Source organism: Lonchura striata, chromosome Z, assembly GCF_046129695.1.
Source record: "Lonchura striata isolate bLonStr1 chromosome Z, bLonStr1.mat, whole genome shotgun sequence".
In the NCBI taxonomy this organism is placed as follows: Eukaryota; Metazoa; Chordata; class Aves; order Passeriformes; family Estrildidae; genus Lonchura; species Lonchura striata.
Window position 1 is genome coordinate 76,731,257 of NC_134642.1, and position 17,121 is coordinate 76,748,377.

Sequence of the window (17,121 nt, forward strand, 5' to 3'; positions counted from 1 at the left end):
GGGATTATTACCTAAGAGAAACATGTTCACTTAAAAAAAAATACTATTAAAGCAAAATCTCAGCAATTAACACCCATCTTATATTAAATAAGGGCTTTGATGTTGCAAGAAATTCTACATTAAAGTAATATATACTGTACAAGTCCACCAATGTACCTCTTTCTTCCATGCATATATAGTATGCAAGTAACTTTTCTTAACCTGTACCTGTTTTCTGGTTTTTGTTCATAACATTACTTGGCTTATTTAGACACTTAAGTCTGTTTTGGGGAAAGGGGGTATCTATTGATGTTTCTTAAGCAAAATGCTTAGTATGTACTGACTCATTTGGCAGTTTGTGATGTTATTAATTGCAATAGATGTGGTGCATTAGAGGAATAGGAAAGACAGTCTAGTGACAATACTCTGCCTTTTGAGTATCTTTAATTCCTTGTGGACTAAGGATTTTTTTGCTTTCTAGTATAAAAATATATATGTTCTTTTTTTTCTCTCGACTGCCTAGCTGTTAGTTTGGATAATAATATAAAAAAGATAATATTTTAGATAAACTAAAACTACCTTTCTAGTTCTGATACCTATTAATTTTGATATTTAGCACTTAAAAAAATAAAGTCTGTTTATGTAGTTAACACAATTTTTGATTGTTCACAGTCTCTTCCATTATGGTTTTAGGAATTGTGCATCTTTTCTGTTTTAGCTTAGGAGGTTAGACTAGGGGATTTTTGTTCATTCTTTTTTGTTTGGTTGGTGCATCTTTTCTGTTTTAGCTTAGGAGGTTAGGCTAGGGGATTTTTGTTCATTCTTTTTTGTTTGGTTGGTTTTTTGTTCACTGTTTTTTTGTTTGATTGGTTTTCAGTTTGATGTGTTAGACACGATCAACCAGTATGCAATATATGTGTTTCTTTAATGAATGTCAGTCTAATGATGTAGTAGTAGTTTGGAGTTGGGAGCTTCTTTTCATGTTTATCAATGGGTTAGATTTGTTCTTCCTCCCACCAAGTCCTTTGACTCCAAGTTCAGGTCTCACATTCAAACAGCTCATTACAGAAACAGAGTTTCTGTTGTTTTTTCACTATAATCCTGTAGGTCATTTATAGGGGTGCATGTTTGGGTGCACTCTTGAGATCTTCCATTATAGTGGTGTCATTAATCATTGTAGATTTTCTCTGTTCTGAGCAGAAACCAAGGAGGACTGAGGGGAAAGGATAAGAGCTACTTTAAAGAAGGAAGTGTTTGGTTTTTTTTCAAATAATACTGTGGTACTGTCCTTCTATAGAAGGACATCACAGAATTAGAGTGAATATTAAAAAGGTGAAGATGAGACACAGTTGCCTTAAACGTGGGCTGAAGGAGAAGTTCTTGAAGGAAAAAAAACAGGGTACCCTTGAAGAGGGTAAATTGGGAATTCTTTCAGAATTTTATGTAATCTAACAAGAGAACAGATTAGAACATTATCAGAGATAATGCTAACAATTTTTGAGGATGCTAAGTTAATTCAATGCTGAAAAATGTAGTCTTGCTCTCCTGGTGCTCTTTTCTCCCTGCAGCGGTCATGGGATGAGTTTGTGTAGTGGGTTGATGCAACATAAACCTAGTATGTAGGAAAGAGCTTTTCCACCAGCTAGCAAGATGAACCCATCACCCTGGAATCTGTGGACTCAGAAAGTCTGTCACAGTAGAGAAGACTGGTTTAATTGCCCTGCAAAGCATTAGCTCTGAGCATATTCTGCTATATGAACTTGGCCATAAGTACAGCTGTACCTTAAAATCATGGTGGGTTTTTATGGAGTTTAAAATCTCCCTGTTCAAATACAACTGTGAGAGAAAATAGCTGGTTGGCACATGAGATTTTGTGGTCAGTTTTTGAATATTTTCCCTCATATTTAGGGAAGTTACTATTCAGATAGAAATCCTAGATAAATTTCTGACCTTGTTTGGACAAGGAAATTGAGTTCAAGACCTGACACTAGGAATGTGCTGGTTTTCAATTAGGATGCCTCCTCCTCTACCTCCCTTGTTGCCCCATGGCTGGTCATGTGTACAGTTACACATGTGTTTTGTCTGCATGGTGGGGATGTATGCTTAACTTCACCATGGTTGGATGTGGGAGCTGAGACCACCTTGCCTTTCTTGGTCTGCATGATCTGGCCAGATTTTCTTCCAGTACCAAACCTTAAGCATTTTTGCATAGTTATATATTTAAAGCATGCAGTATGTCTTTGTTTGCACAGAAGTTAATAATAATGGAGGAAATTCATTGTTTTTCAGAATCAATAAAGTTTACTCAATTGCATCCTATCTCTTCTGACGTTATTTGTACACATGCATGTGGAATGGGGCAATGAAGGCTCTGTGGTTTGCCTGGTATTTCAGTCAATAGGAGAAAAAATGTGCCCTAAGGAGATAAATTGTGCTCTAATCTTGCTAGAATTTGCTTACAGAAAAGTACCTAATATTTTTGTTCGGACAAGATTTAATTACTGGTAGATAAACATTTATGTATTTCTGTAAGATTGGATAATTTAATCTTAAGTGTTGAAGATGTAGAAAAATCCATAAGCAACTGTGCAACAGCTGTCTTTTTTGTCTTCCCCCCACCCCCCCCAATTTTCTAAAAATCATACTTCAGCTGTGCTCCAGAAATACAGTGATTCCCCTCAGTAGCTGTATGAAATCTCCATAATTTTTTTTGTATCTGTTTATTTTATTAAGTGCTTTTCTTTTGTCTGGAACCATATGCACATGTTTGTTTAAATCTGTGTAGTAATAATAATAAATCAGGTGGAACTGTTAGATAGAAAGAACTGACATTCACCTGAATGGATTTCCAAAGTTCAAGGCTTTTATAAATCAGTTCCATATTGACTGGTAACTAACATATTGATTTCCAAAATTATATTCTCCTGTTCTGAAAATACTGCCTTTTGGTGTTGGGAATATTGTCATATCCTGTGAATATGAAAATTTTGTAGTGACAGGTGGCTTAGACAGTCTTTAAGACGAAAAAACTATAAAGCTAAGTATACAGCAAAAGTAATAGTGTGCTAAGAAAAACATTTTAGCATTTTCCAGAGCTTGTGTTAGTCTGAATTGGCTGGTTTGTCTCTGCTGTGTTTATGTACAACATCTAATTCTGGATAATTTTTTTTTTTTATACCAAGAGAATCCCTTGACAGTATTCAGTGTGTTCTATATGTGGGGGAAATGGGACTTCACGGATATTTTTTTTCTTAGAATTTCATTTTGAGCTTCTTCATTTGTACATGCAAACATGTATATGTTCTGTTGTGCTTTTCAATCCCCCTATTCCATATCCTTCAAGTTTAGGATTTTTTTTTTACATTATATTGGGTTTTTTCCCTGAATAAAGGTCAAAATTTTGAAGCTCCCTGATTGTTTTGCCTTCTTATTTTCAATCTTTTGAGTATTTAACTTAAGAATAGAAGCATTGTTGTGCATCTAGAAGAGGCATTAATTTATTATTCAATAAAATAGTGTTGTTTCTAAGTTACATCATGTGTAAGTTACCTCAGGCTGTAGGTGAGCGTTTGTGTGGTTGGTTTGGGTTTTTTTTTTAACAGTGCTATTTTTATATTATTTTATATGTACTGGAATTAGTATTGAAGTAAATTATTTCATTTGGAGATGCTGTTGGAATCTTGGCTGAAAACAACTTTTATCTACTTCATTGTAAACTGTACATTATACTAGGCCTGAATCTTACTTTCACTTTTCTGGATGTATACCTGTAAGCTCTTTATGGTGGGGAAAGGGTAAGAGTCAAAAGGTAGCTTTAAGTCTAGAACTAAGCCAGTCCATCTGGTTTTTGACAGGGTTGAAAGTCTTGGACCTTCCTGCAAGGTTTTCATGTATGACTTCATTACTTGCTGAGACAGTCTGGAAGTGTTTGTCTTGTTTTAGAGCCAAGTGGTACAAGTAGGCTGGTGAATCTTTTTACTTGATGTAAGGAGTCTCTCACCAACTTTTGTCCTTACAATACACCTGAAAGAAGCTTTAGTGTGTGAGAAGCACAGTGGATCCATCACATGTGAAGAAAGGTCAGACTGCTACAAGAAAACAGAACTGTTAGAACCACTGTACTTTTTCTAGGCTGGTTTGTTTGTTTGTTCTTTAACTAAAAAATTAACATCGTTTGAAGGTTGTAATTTATTCCATAGCACTTTCTTAGAGAAATCTCTGCAGGAGTGGTATGTGTATTTAAAGGGAAAAAAGGAAAAAGTACTGTAGAACTGCAGTGTTGCCACATTCTGGTGTTTAAAAAATTCTATACAGTCCATCAGAAGGAATGCCACAGTACAAATTTCCTTGAGGTTTTCATACAAAATCTACATTAAATTTTAACCACTCTGGTTCAGGGATTGCATACTACTCCATTTAGTAGTATGCCATCCCTCCTTTTCCTTTTTAAAGAAACCTACCTGCAAACAGGAATGCCTTGGGAGTTCCCTGGCTGACAACTCTTTGAGTTTAGCCTGACTGCCAGCTCAGGTATTCACTGCAGTAGACTTTTTGGATATGGTAACTATTCAGTGTATGACCAAATTAGTGTGGAGTGCTTTTTCTTAGGCTAATTCCCCATCCTGGGCCACATAGATGAATTCACAAAAGAATCCTGGAACAACTAATCAGATTTTCTAAGTATGAATCAGTGCAGTTTTGCAAAACTGCTAAAAATAGTAGCTGTTTCCTCTTCTAAACTGACCAGATTCTTAGGGATCAATGGCTTTGGAGGGGAGATAAAAGGCTTATTCAGTTTCTTATTTTGTGTGAGGGTCATCTGGCATCATCAAAGAGAAACAGAGGAACCCAAACAGCTAAGCATGCCATCCATTCTATTAAAAACCCAAAAGGGAGAAAGACACTTGGTCCCAAACTTGTGATTTCAGGAAATCTTGGAAAGAGGACTGCCTGGTTTCATGTATATTTGTGTCAAATAGCAAATTATGCATCTTGGGACATAAGAAAGCCGTGTAAGGCCATCTTGTTTGGGGCAGTAAAAGAAATGTAACCTGTTTCTTTTATCCTAAGAGGGAGATACTTTAAAATTTCTTTGGTTTAGGAAAAACGTTATTTGAGTTTGTTTTAATGCAAATTGGTTTTTCAACTCATGAGGCTAAAAAATAAAGAAAAATTACAAAGCAGTTCTTGAGAGCTTATGAGGCTTTATAAATACATTCTCTTTCAATTAGAAGTAAGTTTGAAAGTGTATATTTTATTTTACTTGTTGGTTACAGTAGTTCATCCATGAATAGAAGTTACCTTGTAAAAACTAAAAGTGGTAAGTATTATATTTCTGTTTGTCTGTAACTAAAATGAGATCTTGTAATTTTGCATCCACCTGACAGTCAACTCCAGGGTAAGATTTTTGAAGTGTCCAGTTTAATTGTGGTGTGTACTTTCTCTGGTGAGCTTTATTGAAGACAGCATTACTTTGCAAGAACTGATGTGATGATTTGTTGCAGGTAGTACTCGGGTATGGGCAGGCTTGATTTTAGTTCTTGACAGGGTTACAAGAGGCCTTGCATGAACGTGTGATGTGGTTCCCAATCTGTAGTGAATTAGATACTGCCTTGTATCATGGAAGCAGTAGGAATGGAATTCCATGGAAGCACTTGTGAATTAGTCTTTTAAGGTATATCTGAATTAGATATAGCGTATATGTGATACCCACATTCACAGTGAAATATATAAAGAGCTAGTTTGGGTACTCTTCATCCTTTGTGTTCTTTAGGAATGATTTTTTAGTATCAGTTTTTTCTTAGCCTTATTTATGTGTCAGAGCTCTCTAATAAGTGTGCTTCTTCTTCAAGTGTGATTGAATATTGTACAGTTCTTTATTATATTTAACAGATGTATGTTATGTCTTTTATCTTTCAGTGTTTCATTAGGTTTATGTGGGACAACAGAGTATGAGATTCTTCATTGTTACTGTAGCTTTAAAAGCTTTATTGGTGAAGTTTGGAGAAGAATGCTTCAAAAAGGAAGATAAATACCCAAGTACAATATTATTTTTTTTACTTAAGAGTGAACTATAAGCTTGCATTTTTATTTTATGAGTGAGAGTTTAAGAAGGCATTTTCAACATCCACATTTACAGAAAACTATTATTTTCAGGAAGCTGTTAAACTTTATGAATATTTCAATTTTTAACCATTTCCTCTGTGAGCAGTACCCTATGACTACCATGGATAACTTCCTTTAGTTAAAAGAGTTTTTATCTTTTAATGTTATATAATTGAGGAGCCATTGGAAGTGTGGATGTTTTTGCTATAGTAATTAAAACACAGATGGAGCTTGTAGGTGAAGTATGTGTGAGTGGCAGTCAGTATTACTTGGTGCTGAGCATGAGCTAACAACCAAGCAACAAACTAAAAATACTCTTCAGTGAAGTCAGTTAGCTGCGAGAAAGATGAAGATATGTCTGTTGTCCTGGAGGTACCATACACAGACAAGCATTACGTTTGTTGTATGGGATGTACAAGAGAGCATGGGAAAAAAAATATGTGATTTCTCACTTCTAATATGATTCGTTATAGCTATCAATAAAATGCATTTTTGGGAATGTTCTAGTAAGATTATTTTGAACAAGAAAACAATTTAACCTTTTTTGATTATATTTAAAAGTTGGTTTTGCATCTCATATGTAAATAGATAAACTTTTGTGTTTAGCTGGCAGATTTGCATTGCAAAACAAATTTTTTTCAAATGCAAGTTTTCAGATTTTAATTTGTTGATTTCTTTCATGGACTATTATTTATGCTCTAATTATTAGTTTGTATATTATGACTGACAAAACTGGAGATAGGGCTGCCACCGAATAGCTGGTTCCCCACTGTTTTTGCTAATGGATCTTCAGGATTACTTTGTTGTTTAAAACCAGCCAGTGCTTAACAGGAAAACAAACTTCACATACATTCTGCATCTATTTTCAAGCAGCATCTTGAAAGAGCAGTTGTAACTGATGTCTTTTTGCTTAAATGTCTTTAACTGGATGGTGGGAAAACACATAGTGCAAAGAGGTTTTGGTGTCAATCTGTTTTCTGCAGTGCATCAGCAGTAGCTGCTAAAGCCCCCTGGAAAGCTGTCAGGCATTCTGTTTTGCACTTGTCAGTGTCATGATAAAGGAGAGCGGTATTGGCTTTTGTTCATGTAGTGCTAAATATAACTTGTTTTAACACAGCTCTATTTTTTTGGTGCTATTCTTCACTTTTTTAGTCATTCTCCAAAAGGAGTATACAGTCATCATCAAATTTACTCAGCCCTCTGATTTCTAAATAACTTAAAGAAAGTGAAAGTGATTTTCTTTGCAGTTTAATGCTAAATTAGACTTAATTATCTTTAGCCAACGTACAGTGCCAAGACATAAATGATAGAGGAGTTTTGTCATCTGATACAAAACACTTGTGAAAATACAGGATAAGTAATGAGAGATTTTATAGAATTGCCTGTTTTGAGGAAGGGATGGATAGAAAAATTGGAACATATGGGGAAAGCAATAGATTATAGAATAAATTCTAAATTTGCTAGAAAATGCTTGTTGCATCCTCTGTTCCTGTCTTCCCCTTTAAAAACCTTAATGGTAATTTCATATAAAGTATTAAAATCTGTTAAAACTGTCAACAAATTTGAGATAGCTCAGTGACTAGCCATGAGGTTTTGGGTAAAGTTCTTATGTGGTGAGTGTGTGACAAGGAAATGAAGATCACCTTCCACCTGAGTTAAGAGTTCATGCAACTAAAGAGCATTAGGGCTTTTTTTTTTCTGTAACACTTTTATGCTGCCTCAATGCTCTTCCTCACACAGCTTCTCCTTCACTTCTGTAAACTTGATGTGTGTATGGAGTTGTCTCCTTATTTGAGTGCCTTTAAAAGGATCATGGAACCAGAGCGAGGAATAAAGGAGTCTGTGGTGTTTCTAGGCCATCTTGTAATAGTGAGACTGATGCCTGTTGCTCCAAAATTGCTTCTTTCTACTTGTTCCAGATAGTTTGCTATCCTTCATCAGGTTCCCTGTAGGAAACAAAAGCTGTGTGACACATAGTGGGATTTTGTTGATGTATTTTGTACAGTTACAGTGCTAATAGAGCCTTTATGATTGAAATTCCATGCAACTACAGTGCAAATGTGTAGCTCACACTCCTAGCATCTTGACACAGCTTGCTTTGTGGTGTTTGGAGAATTTCTGCTCCTGCTGCAGTGCAATTACACCAAAAACTTTCAATCCTGTTGCTTCAGGTTGCTTATGTAGAGGAGGCAAGCAGTGCATAGAGTCCTAAGCTGGGAGTTAAACTTCTGGGTGTGCTCTGATGGCTCCTTACAACTACTTGAAAACAGGTTCTAGTCAGGTGCCTGTCAGGTTTTTCTGCCAAGTAACAAGTGATGGGACAAGAGGAAATTGTCTAAAGAAGGGTGTGGTTAATTTCTATATCACGTGGTAGATGTGGAATCTTTGCCGATGATACACCACACCATTTCTTCCTTGAAGGCTTTAACTAGAAATGACATTTATTAACTGTGTATTCCTGGTCTTTTCCTCACGAACACTGTGATTTAAAGTAAACCATTACATAGTCATAAAAGGTGATTGCAAAAATGTGTTATCAAAAGAACCTGGAAGCGCTTACTAGGCTGATATGAGTACCTGTTAGAGTAATCCAGCTTTGAGGAGAGAAAATTGACAATGAATTTTTCAAGCCTTATTTTCAGAAGAACACATATATCTAAATCCATACTCTTAGAGTATTTTAACAAACTGTTGGCTAACACTTTGCAATGTCCTGATCATTGGATGCAAAGTGCAGTTTAGACCATGGAGTTTCAATGGTCAAGTTTTCCCCCACCATATCACAGTTTCCAACTTCCTTGTAATAACCCCTTGAGTATCTTTGGCACATATTTGTATTTCATCACCACAGAGCAATTCCAACTTTCTTTTTCTTACCTTTAAATATCCAAATTTAAATTTGCTGTGGAATTAGTGAGTCCTTTATTCAGAAGACAAGAATGCTGACCCTCAATCCCTATATTGCTGTGCCTGCCACTCTTTTCAGCAGGCATGTTGCCAGCAAGCCCAGACACTATGTGGATTGCTGTACCAGACTGTGTCTTGATACAAAGATAGATGTCCCTGCAAAAGATTTTGCTGAGCAGATTGCTGAAAGGCAATCTGAAAGACAAGTTTCTCATCTGGATTTTTTGACAGTAAGTTTTTATGGGTTTTGCTTAAAAACTAGCAGAAATTATTCTGCTTATGATGCAATTTATAAAATGTAACAGCTTTGCAGAGGCTACCTATCCCCTACCAAAAGTGTACTTGAGTAACAGACTTTTGATATTACCCCTTCCTGCTACTTAAGTCTGATTCAAAAGTTGGATGTCTACTTCTGGAGGGTACAAGAAGACTGAAATCCAAGTTTGAGTCTCTGAGGCTGTCACCTTTGGTGAGAGCAAACAGCCGTGTTTGGAAAAGAGCTGCATATCACCAGACCTACAGCCCGATCTTGTGGGAGGGTTTGAAGGTATCCCTTGAATAGAAAAAATGAAGGGAAGTATGGGGTGTCATTTGGACCTGAGAAAAAGACAAATCTTTTCTTACTGGTGTGGATGTTCTCTTATGTAAGTAGTACCAACTACTTACACTAACACTTAAAATGTCTTGAGTGTAGCTGAAAAATGCTGTGATGATTATACTGTTGTCTTGGTTCAACAAGACAGGAGTCTGTGAAAGAGGGCAAAGCCTCCTGTGCAATGGAGAACGGCAAACCCCCCTCCCTCTGAATTACCAGGATCTTTAAATTAAAAGGCTCTCAGGCAAAGATATGGGAATGGGAGTAACAATTCTTTACTAGGAGAAAACTAGACAACAATTTAAAAAGGCAAATGCAATCGGTACAAACAAAACCAGTGAAAAAGTCCAGAACCTGAGGATTCGGGGTGCCAGTAGCAGTCCTGCTGGGACTTTTGCTCCCCTTGCAGTGGTTGATGAATTGCAGCTGAAGTGGTGATCTTTAGAAGGGTATAGTTTTCCTCTGAAGATCTGGTGGCAGTGGGGCCGGTCTTCCTCTGTGCTGGGGTTGCCTCCGAGCTCCGCCGCCGTCGCCTCAGCGCGCTCCGGCTGCTTCGCTGCGAGTGCCGCCGAAGAGAGCTGCTTCTCCGGGAATCCCGCGAAGAGAGAGAGCGAGCTGCTTCTCTCGGAGTCCCGCCCAGAGAGCTGCCTCCTCTCCCCAAAAAGCTACCCCTTTTAACAATAATAGAGTGCTTGGCTTCCCCCTCTGGGTGGGACCCCTCATGGTGTTACATTTACCAACCCGGCAGTGAGTCAGTCAATAGTGTATAAACAAACCATTGCCTCTACAGGGCAAACCATTGTCTTTGAGAGAGATAACAAAACCTGCCCAACCTTTCGACAGATGGCAAATAGAATACAAGCTTATCTTACAACCCAGGACATTATCCACCCCTTATTCTATTTCCATCTGCACACCATGAAATCTTATACCCAGTTCTCTCTTAAGACCAAGTTTCCCTGTGGTACACAGCGGGTCTCCCCATTTTTCTGCATTACCCACCAAGTGTAACCAGGTCCTTGAGCAAAGACAATCCCACAAATGGGTTGGTCTTTGCCTGAGGTGGGATTAATCCAAACAGTTTTCCCTAAAATACCTTTCATATGTACTACAGGGACCTTATCTCCATCTACTGCGTGTAAGGGTTCTGACTGGGCAGGGCCAGCTCGATTGACAGACCCTCGGGTGTTGACCATCCAGGTTGCTTTTGCCAGGTTAATTTCCCAGTTTCTAAATGTTCCCCCACCAAGTGCCTTTAGGGTAGTCTTAAGGAGTCCGTTGCACCGTTCAACTTTGCCGGCAGCTGGAGCATGATAGGGAATATGATATATCCATTCGATACCATGTTCTCTGGCCCAGGTGTTGATAAGGCTGTTCTTGAAATGGGTGCCGTTGTCAGACTCAATTCTCTCAGGGGTGCCGTGTCTCCACAGGACTTGCTTTTCCAAACCTAAGATGGTGTTCCGGGCAGTGGCATGAGGTACAGGGAAAGTCTCCAGCCATCCAGTGGTGGCTTCCACCATGGTCAGCACGTAGCGCTTGCCTTGGCGTGTCTGGGGCAATGTGATATAGTCAATCTGCCAGGCCTCCCCATACTTGTACTTGGACCACTGCCCACCATACCATAGGGGCTTCACTCTCTTGGCCTGTTTGATGGCAGCACACGTCTCACAGTCATGGATAACCTGGGAAACACTGTCCATGGTTAGATCCACCCCTCGGTCTCGTGCCCACTTGTAGGTGGCATCTCTGCCCTGATGACCTGAGGCATCATGAGCCCATCGAGCCAGGAACAACTCCCCCTTATGGTGCCAATCTAAGTCTATCTTTGACACCTCTATTTTTGCTGCCTGATCTACCTGCTCGTTGTTTCAGCTTTTCCACCCGAGAGGCAATGTCTTTCCATATATCAGCAGCCCAGATTGGCTTTCCTCTACGTTGCCAGTTGGCCTTCCTCCACCTTCCCAGCCAGCCCCACAGAGCATTGGCTACCATCCATGAATCAGTATAAAGGTAGAGCTTTGGCCACTTCTCCCTTTCAGCAATGTCCAGAGCCAGCTGAACGGCCTTGAGTTCAGCGAGTTGGCTTGATCCACCTTCTCCTTCGGTAGCTTGTGCAACTTGGCGTGTGGGGCTCCATACGGCTGCTTTCCACTTCCGGTTCATCCCTACAATGCGACAGGAACCGTCAGTGAAAAGAGCGTAGCAGGTCTCCTCTGCTGGTAGTTGGTTGTATGGTGGAGCTTCTTCAGCCCTTGCCACTTGTACCTGCTCCTCATCATCAGTGAGACCAAAGTTTTCACCTTCTGGCCAGTTCGTAATTATCTCCAAAATCCCAGGGCGATTCAGGTTTCCAATACGGGCGTGTTGAGTGATGAGGGCAATCCATTTGCTCCATGTGGCGTCAGTGGCATGGTGGGTAGTAGGAACCTTTCCTTTAAACATCCACCCCAGCACCGGTAGTCGGGGTGCCAGGAGGAGCTGTGTTTCTGTGCCAATTACCTCTGAGGCGGCTTGAACTCCTTCAAAGGCAGCCAAGATTTCCTTCTCTGTGGGAGTGTAGTTGGCTTCAGACCCTCTGTAACTTCGGCTCCAGAATCCCAGTGGTCGGCCTTGAGTCTCCCCAGGCACTTTCTGCCAAAGGCTCCAGGACAACCCATGGTTCCCGGCTGCAGAGTAGAGCACATTCTTGACCTCTGGTCCCGTCCTGATCGGTCCAAGGGCTACAGCATGAGCGATCTCCTGCTTGATCTGGGTGAAGGCTTGTTGCTGCTCAGGGCCCCAGTGGAAATCATTCTTCTTTCGGGTAACCAGATAAAGAGGGCTCACAATCTGGCTATACTCAGGAGTGTGCATTCTCCAGAAACCTATGGCACCCAAGAAAGCTTCTGTTTCCTTTTTGCTGGTTGGTGGGGACATAGCTGTGATCTTGTTGATGACCTCAGTGGGAATCTGGCGCCGTCCATCTTGCCATTTCACTCCCAGGAACTGGATCTCTCGGGCAGGTCCCTTGACTTTGCTCTTCTTGATGGCAAAGCCAGCTTCTAGTAGTATCTGGATGATCCTCTCACCTGTCTCAAACACTTCTGCCGCTGTGCTCCCCCACACAATGATGTCATCAATGTATTGCAGGTGTTCTGGAGCCTCACCCTTTTCTAGTGCAGCCTGGATCAGTCCATGGCAGATGGTTAGCAATATCAATGGTGGCATACCACTTTGCTGCCTTGAACTCCAGCTCGTACTGGAGTTCCAGCATGTCCGGCACAGCAGCGCTCAGCGGTGGAGTCACTTCATTTAAGCCACGATAGTCCACAGTCAATCTCCATTCTTTGTCAGATTTGCGCACAGGCCAGATGGGGCTGTTGAAGGGTGAGTGGGTTTTGCTGACCACCCCTTGGCTCTCCAGCTCCCGAATCATTTTGTGGATGGGGATCACGGCATCTCGATCCGTCCGATACTGCCGGCGGTGCACTGTCGAGGTCGCAATTGGCACGCGTTGTTCTTCCACCCTTAGGAGTCCTACTGCAGAGGGGTTTTCTGACAGTCCAGGCAAGGTGTTCAATTGCTTAATGTCTTCTGCCTCTACAGCGGCTATTCCAAAAGCCCACCTGAGTCCCTTTGGGTCTTTGTAATATCCGTTCCGGAGGAAGTCTATGCCTAGGATACACGGAGCATCTGGGCCAGTCACTATAGGATGTTTCTTCCACTCCTTCCCAGTCAGGCTCACCTCGGCTTCCACCAGAGTCAATTGTTGTGATCCCCCTGTCACACCAGCAATGGAAACAGGCTCTGCCCCCACATGTCCCGATGGTATCAGAGTACACTGTGCACCAGTATCAACTAAAGCATCATATTTTTGTGGCTCTGATGTGCCAGGCCATCGGATCCACACTGTCCAGAAGATCCGGTTTTCCCGTGCCTCTCCCTGGCTAGAGACAGGGCCCCTCTAACACTGGTTATCATTCCTTTCCTGGGCATACATACTAGAGGTCCCTTCAAGGGGGTCTGACAGATCATACCCACAAGCTTGGTCACGGGAGGTTGAGGCTACCTTCACTTTGGTGGAACTGCCCCGGTTAGAGTTTCCCTCCTTGAGTTGACGGACCCGTGCTGCCAGGACAGAAGTGGGTTTCCCATCCCACCTCCCCATGTCTTCCCCATGGTCACGCAGGAAGAACCACAGATTAGCCCTTGGGGTGTACCCTCTCTCTCTAGCTGGGGATTGTTGGGCGCTGATTCTGGGGCCTGTGACTCTCACGGGTGCTGCATTAACCTTCCTCAGCTCCTCCCTCATCTCCTCTTTAAACTCCTTAATCACAGCTGAGATATGAGCCTGCATTGGCCCATTAATCATACTCTCATAATTCCTAAGTTTGTTGGCAACAGAACCTATTGTCTCCCGGTGGGCGTCAGCATTGATTGTTGCAATGAAGGTGGTGTATTGAGATGGCCCAAGATTTGCCAGACTCCACAGCATTTGTCCCATACACCTGACCTTGTCAGGGTCATTACTGTGTTGTCCATCCCTCCCAAAGAGTACCTCCAATACTGCCACTTCCCTCAGCTGTTGGATCCCTTCCTCGAGGGTCTTCCAGCGCATTCTATGATGGTGCTCTTGCATTCTCTCTCTGTGGACAAACCTCTCCCTGACACTCATTAAGAGCCGCTCCCAGAGAGAAAGGGACCCTGGTTCCCTTACAAAAACCTGATTTATACCTGAGTCCTGGGTCAAGGGTCCCAAGTTCCTTGCCTCACCACCGTCCAGCTGCACACCTGTACCCATAAGATCCCAAACCCGGAGTAGCCAGGTAGCATAAGCCTCACGCCCTCGTCGCACAATGTCTTTATGCAGATTACGAAGACTTTCGTACGTCAGGGACTCGGTGATGATAGCAATCTCTGGCTCTCCTGTGGGTTGTGAGGTTCCTCCATTCCTGTCCCTATCTGCAGGGTGCTCTGCTTTCACCTTAGACTTCCTTGTTTCTACCGGGGCCACTGCTGCTGACCGTGACTGCCTTTGTGGTTCAGCTGGAACCTGGACAGTTGTAACATTAGTGGGTTCCACAGCTGTACTATTAGACTGTCCCTCCTCAAGGCAAAGGGCCGGTTTCTCACCAGCTGGGGAAATGCACTCCTTCAGCATCTCTCGTATCTCCTTAACCAGAACCCTCACCCAATCTGGGCGGTTCATTTCTGAGGTGGGCTGTGGGGCAGGGTCAGGCTCTGGAGCAGCAGTATCTCGAGTCTGTGGTGTAGGTGTGAGGGTAGTTATCCAGGTTAATCTTCCCTTATCTCTGAATGCTAAATATAACAGGACTATCAGCAACACCACCCATTGTATGGTATCATTAGCACTTAGAAAGGATCTTAACCCTTTGAGAACTGGTGGAGCAGACCCAAAAAGATGGTTAAAAGGTTGGGAGAAAGTTTGCCCAGGTGCTATTTCCTCGCAGTAGGTACCGTTATTAAAGTAACCCCAAAAACATACAGTTAACGTGTGATAGCTATGAATCCATGTACCTGCCTTCCAGAGGAAATTAAAGATCCATGAATTCCTCACCCAATTAACCCAGAAGCCAAACTTGATAACAGACACCGTAGCCTTAGTTATAGGACCCATTTTTAGATAAGGGTCTGCAAATGGGAAAAGTATAGCTACGATCACATGCCACCCAAACCAAGGTAAACTAGACCACATGGTGATGCTGAAGATGTTTTTACACACAACAAAAAACCAAATTACTTAAGAACTGTTAATCCTTTTTCCCTCTCAATGCCCTCGGGCCTCACGTTGATGCGCCAAAATCTGTCTTGGTTCGACAAGACAGGAGTCTGTGAAAGAGGGCAAAGCCTCCTGTGCAATGGAGAACGGCAAACCCCCCTCCCTCTGAATTACCAGGATCTTTAAATTAAAAGGCTCTCAGGCAAAGATATGGGAATGGGAGTAACAATTCTTTACTAGGAGAAAACTAGACAACAATTTAAAAAGGCAAATGCAATCGGTACAAACAAAACCAGTGAAAAAGTCCAGAACCTGAGGATTCGGGGTGCCAGTTTCATGCAGAATTTCTGTTATTATTTATCATTTGGTCACCTGGCTTCAATCTTTGACTTCAGCTTTGATCTTCACCTCCCTATGCCGTGTTCTTTAGTAGCTTGATTTCAAGTCTGAATTACTGGAAGGCAGCTTGGGTGAAAACGATGGATTTATGGTGTGTTTATGGAATTTACACACATAATTTGAGTGTTAGGGCAGGTAAGCTCCAAAGTGCTTTTCAAGTATGTATTATGTTTCCTGCCAAGGGATCATACCCTATTGCTTTCATGCACACTTAAGAGTATCAGAAGTGGAACTAATATGTAACACTAAACTCTTCCTCCCGTTTCCATCATGCTTGGATTTTTTAGATCCCTGTTATATTAGTACTAACTTATTTTTATTTTACATTGATTTGTATTTTTAGCTAGTGAAATAACCTGCCTTATACTACTAAACTGTCAATGTAATCCATTGGAAAAACAATTGCTTCCCCACTAGAGATCATAATAGAGTTAAAACTTCCAACTGCTCTCAACAACAGAAGTAGGTACTGACTTTGTGATAGTGTGTTTAGGCTGTTGATAGCTGACCTACTTCTTCATTATCATAAACTGGGCAAATTTTGTTGTACAAATTTCTTGCTGTATTTTACACCAAAATGCATTTAAAAGTTTGCTTTATTTCTGTATTTTATCAATAGCTAAGGAGGACTTAAAATGTGACAATGAAACATTTTTGTGAACTATTTTTAGTGCTGACCTGAAAAATATTTCTCTTTGGAGGTTTTTTGCTTTAGTCTCAGATGTCTTCCTGAATACTTTAACTACTGCATTTCTGGAATTAGTGTTGTTCAGTATTTGGGCCTCAGGTTGAATAATTTTCTTATGAGTAAAAATGTGTCTGAAACAAAAAGTAACTTAAGCTAAGTCTATGTAATGTTTTATATAGCACTTCAAATTGAGCATTTTGGAAAATTCTGTAATGATCTTTTTTCTTTTCTTGTAAAAATGCATATTTTTGACCCAGAAAGAAGAAAATTTACGAAAACTAAATAGTGTATTTATAACATACAGAGTAATAGACATACTAAAAAATTGTGTCCAAAGTACTGCATCTAAAAGTCCTATTCAAAATGTTATCTGCTACTTCTATATAGTGTGACTTTTGTATTTTCTCTCCTCAACCCACACCCCTCACCTCCTTTTGACCTTATGTCAGAAAAATCAGTCCTGTTGACTGGGGAACTGAGAATAGGGGATTTGGGCCTTCTTGCTAAAGAAACCAATTATGTGATTTAGGAGGAGCTAAAATGCTACTTTGACAAGTTACTGCATGCAAGGAAGTGAGTGGGTGTTGTGTTTGGAAAAACTTCTAATAAGCACTGTAATACATAAGAAATCTTTAAATCGACTGATCTTACATTATCAAAAAATTTGTTGGTGTACCCTTAATGAGCATTAGTGTGTTAATTAAAAATATTTCCTTTTACTAGTCT

The 17,121-nt window shown here is 40.7% G+C and overlaps 1 protein-coding gene across 10 annotated transcripts in view; it reads left to right on the top strand.

Annotated features, from left to right (window-relative positions):
- PAM (peptidylglycine alpha-amidating monooxygenase) overlaps positions 1 to 17,121 on the top strand; it is a 121,103-nt gene that overhangs the window by 23,282 nt on the left and 80,700 nt on the right. The window lies entirely within an intron of this gene.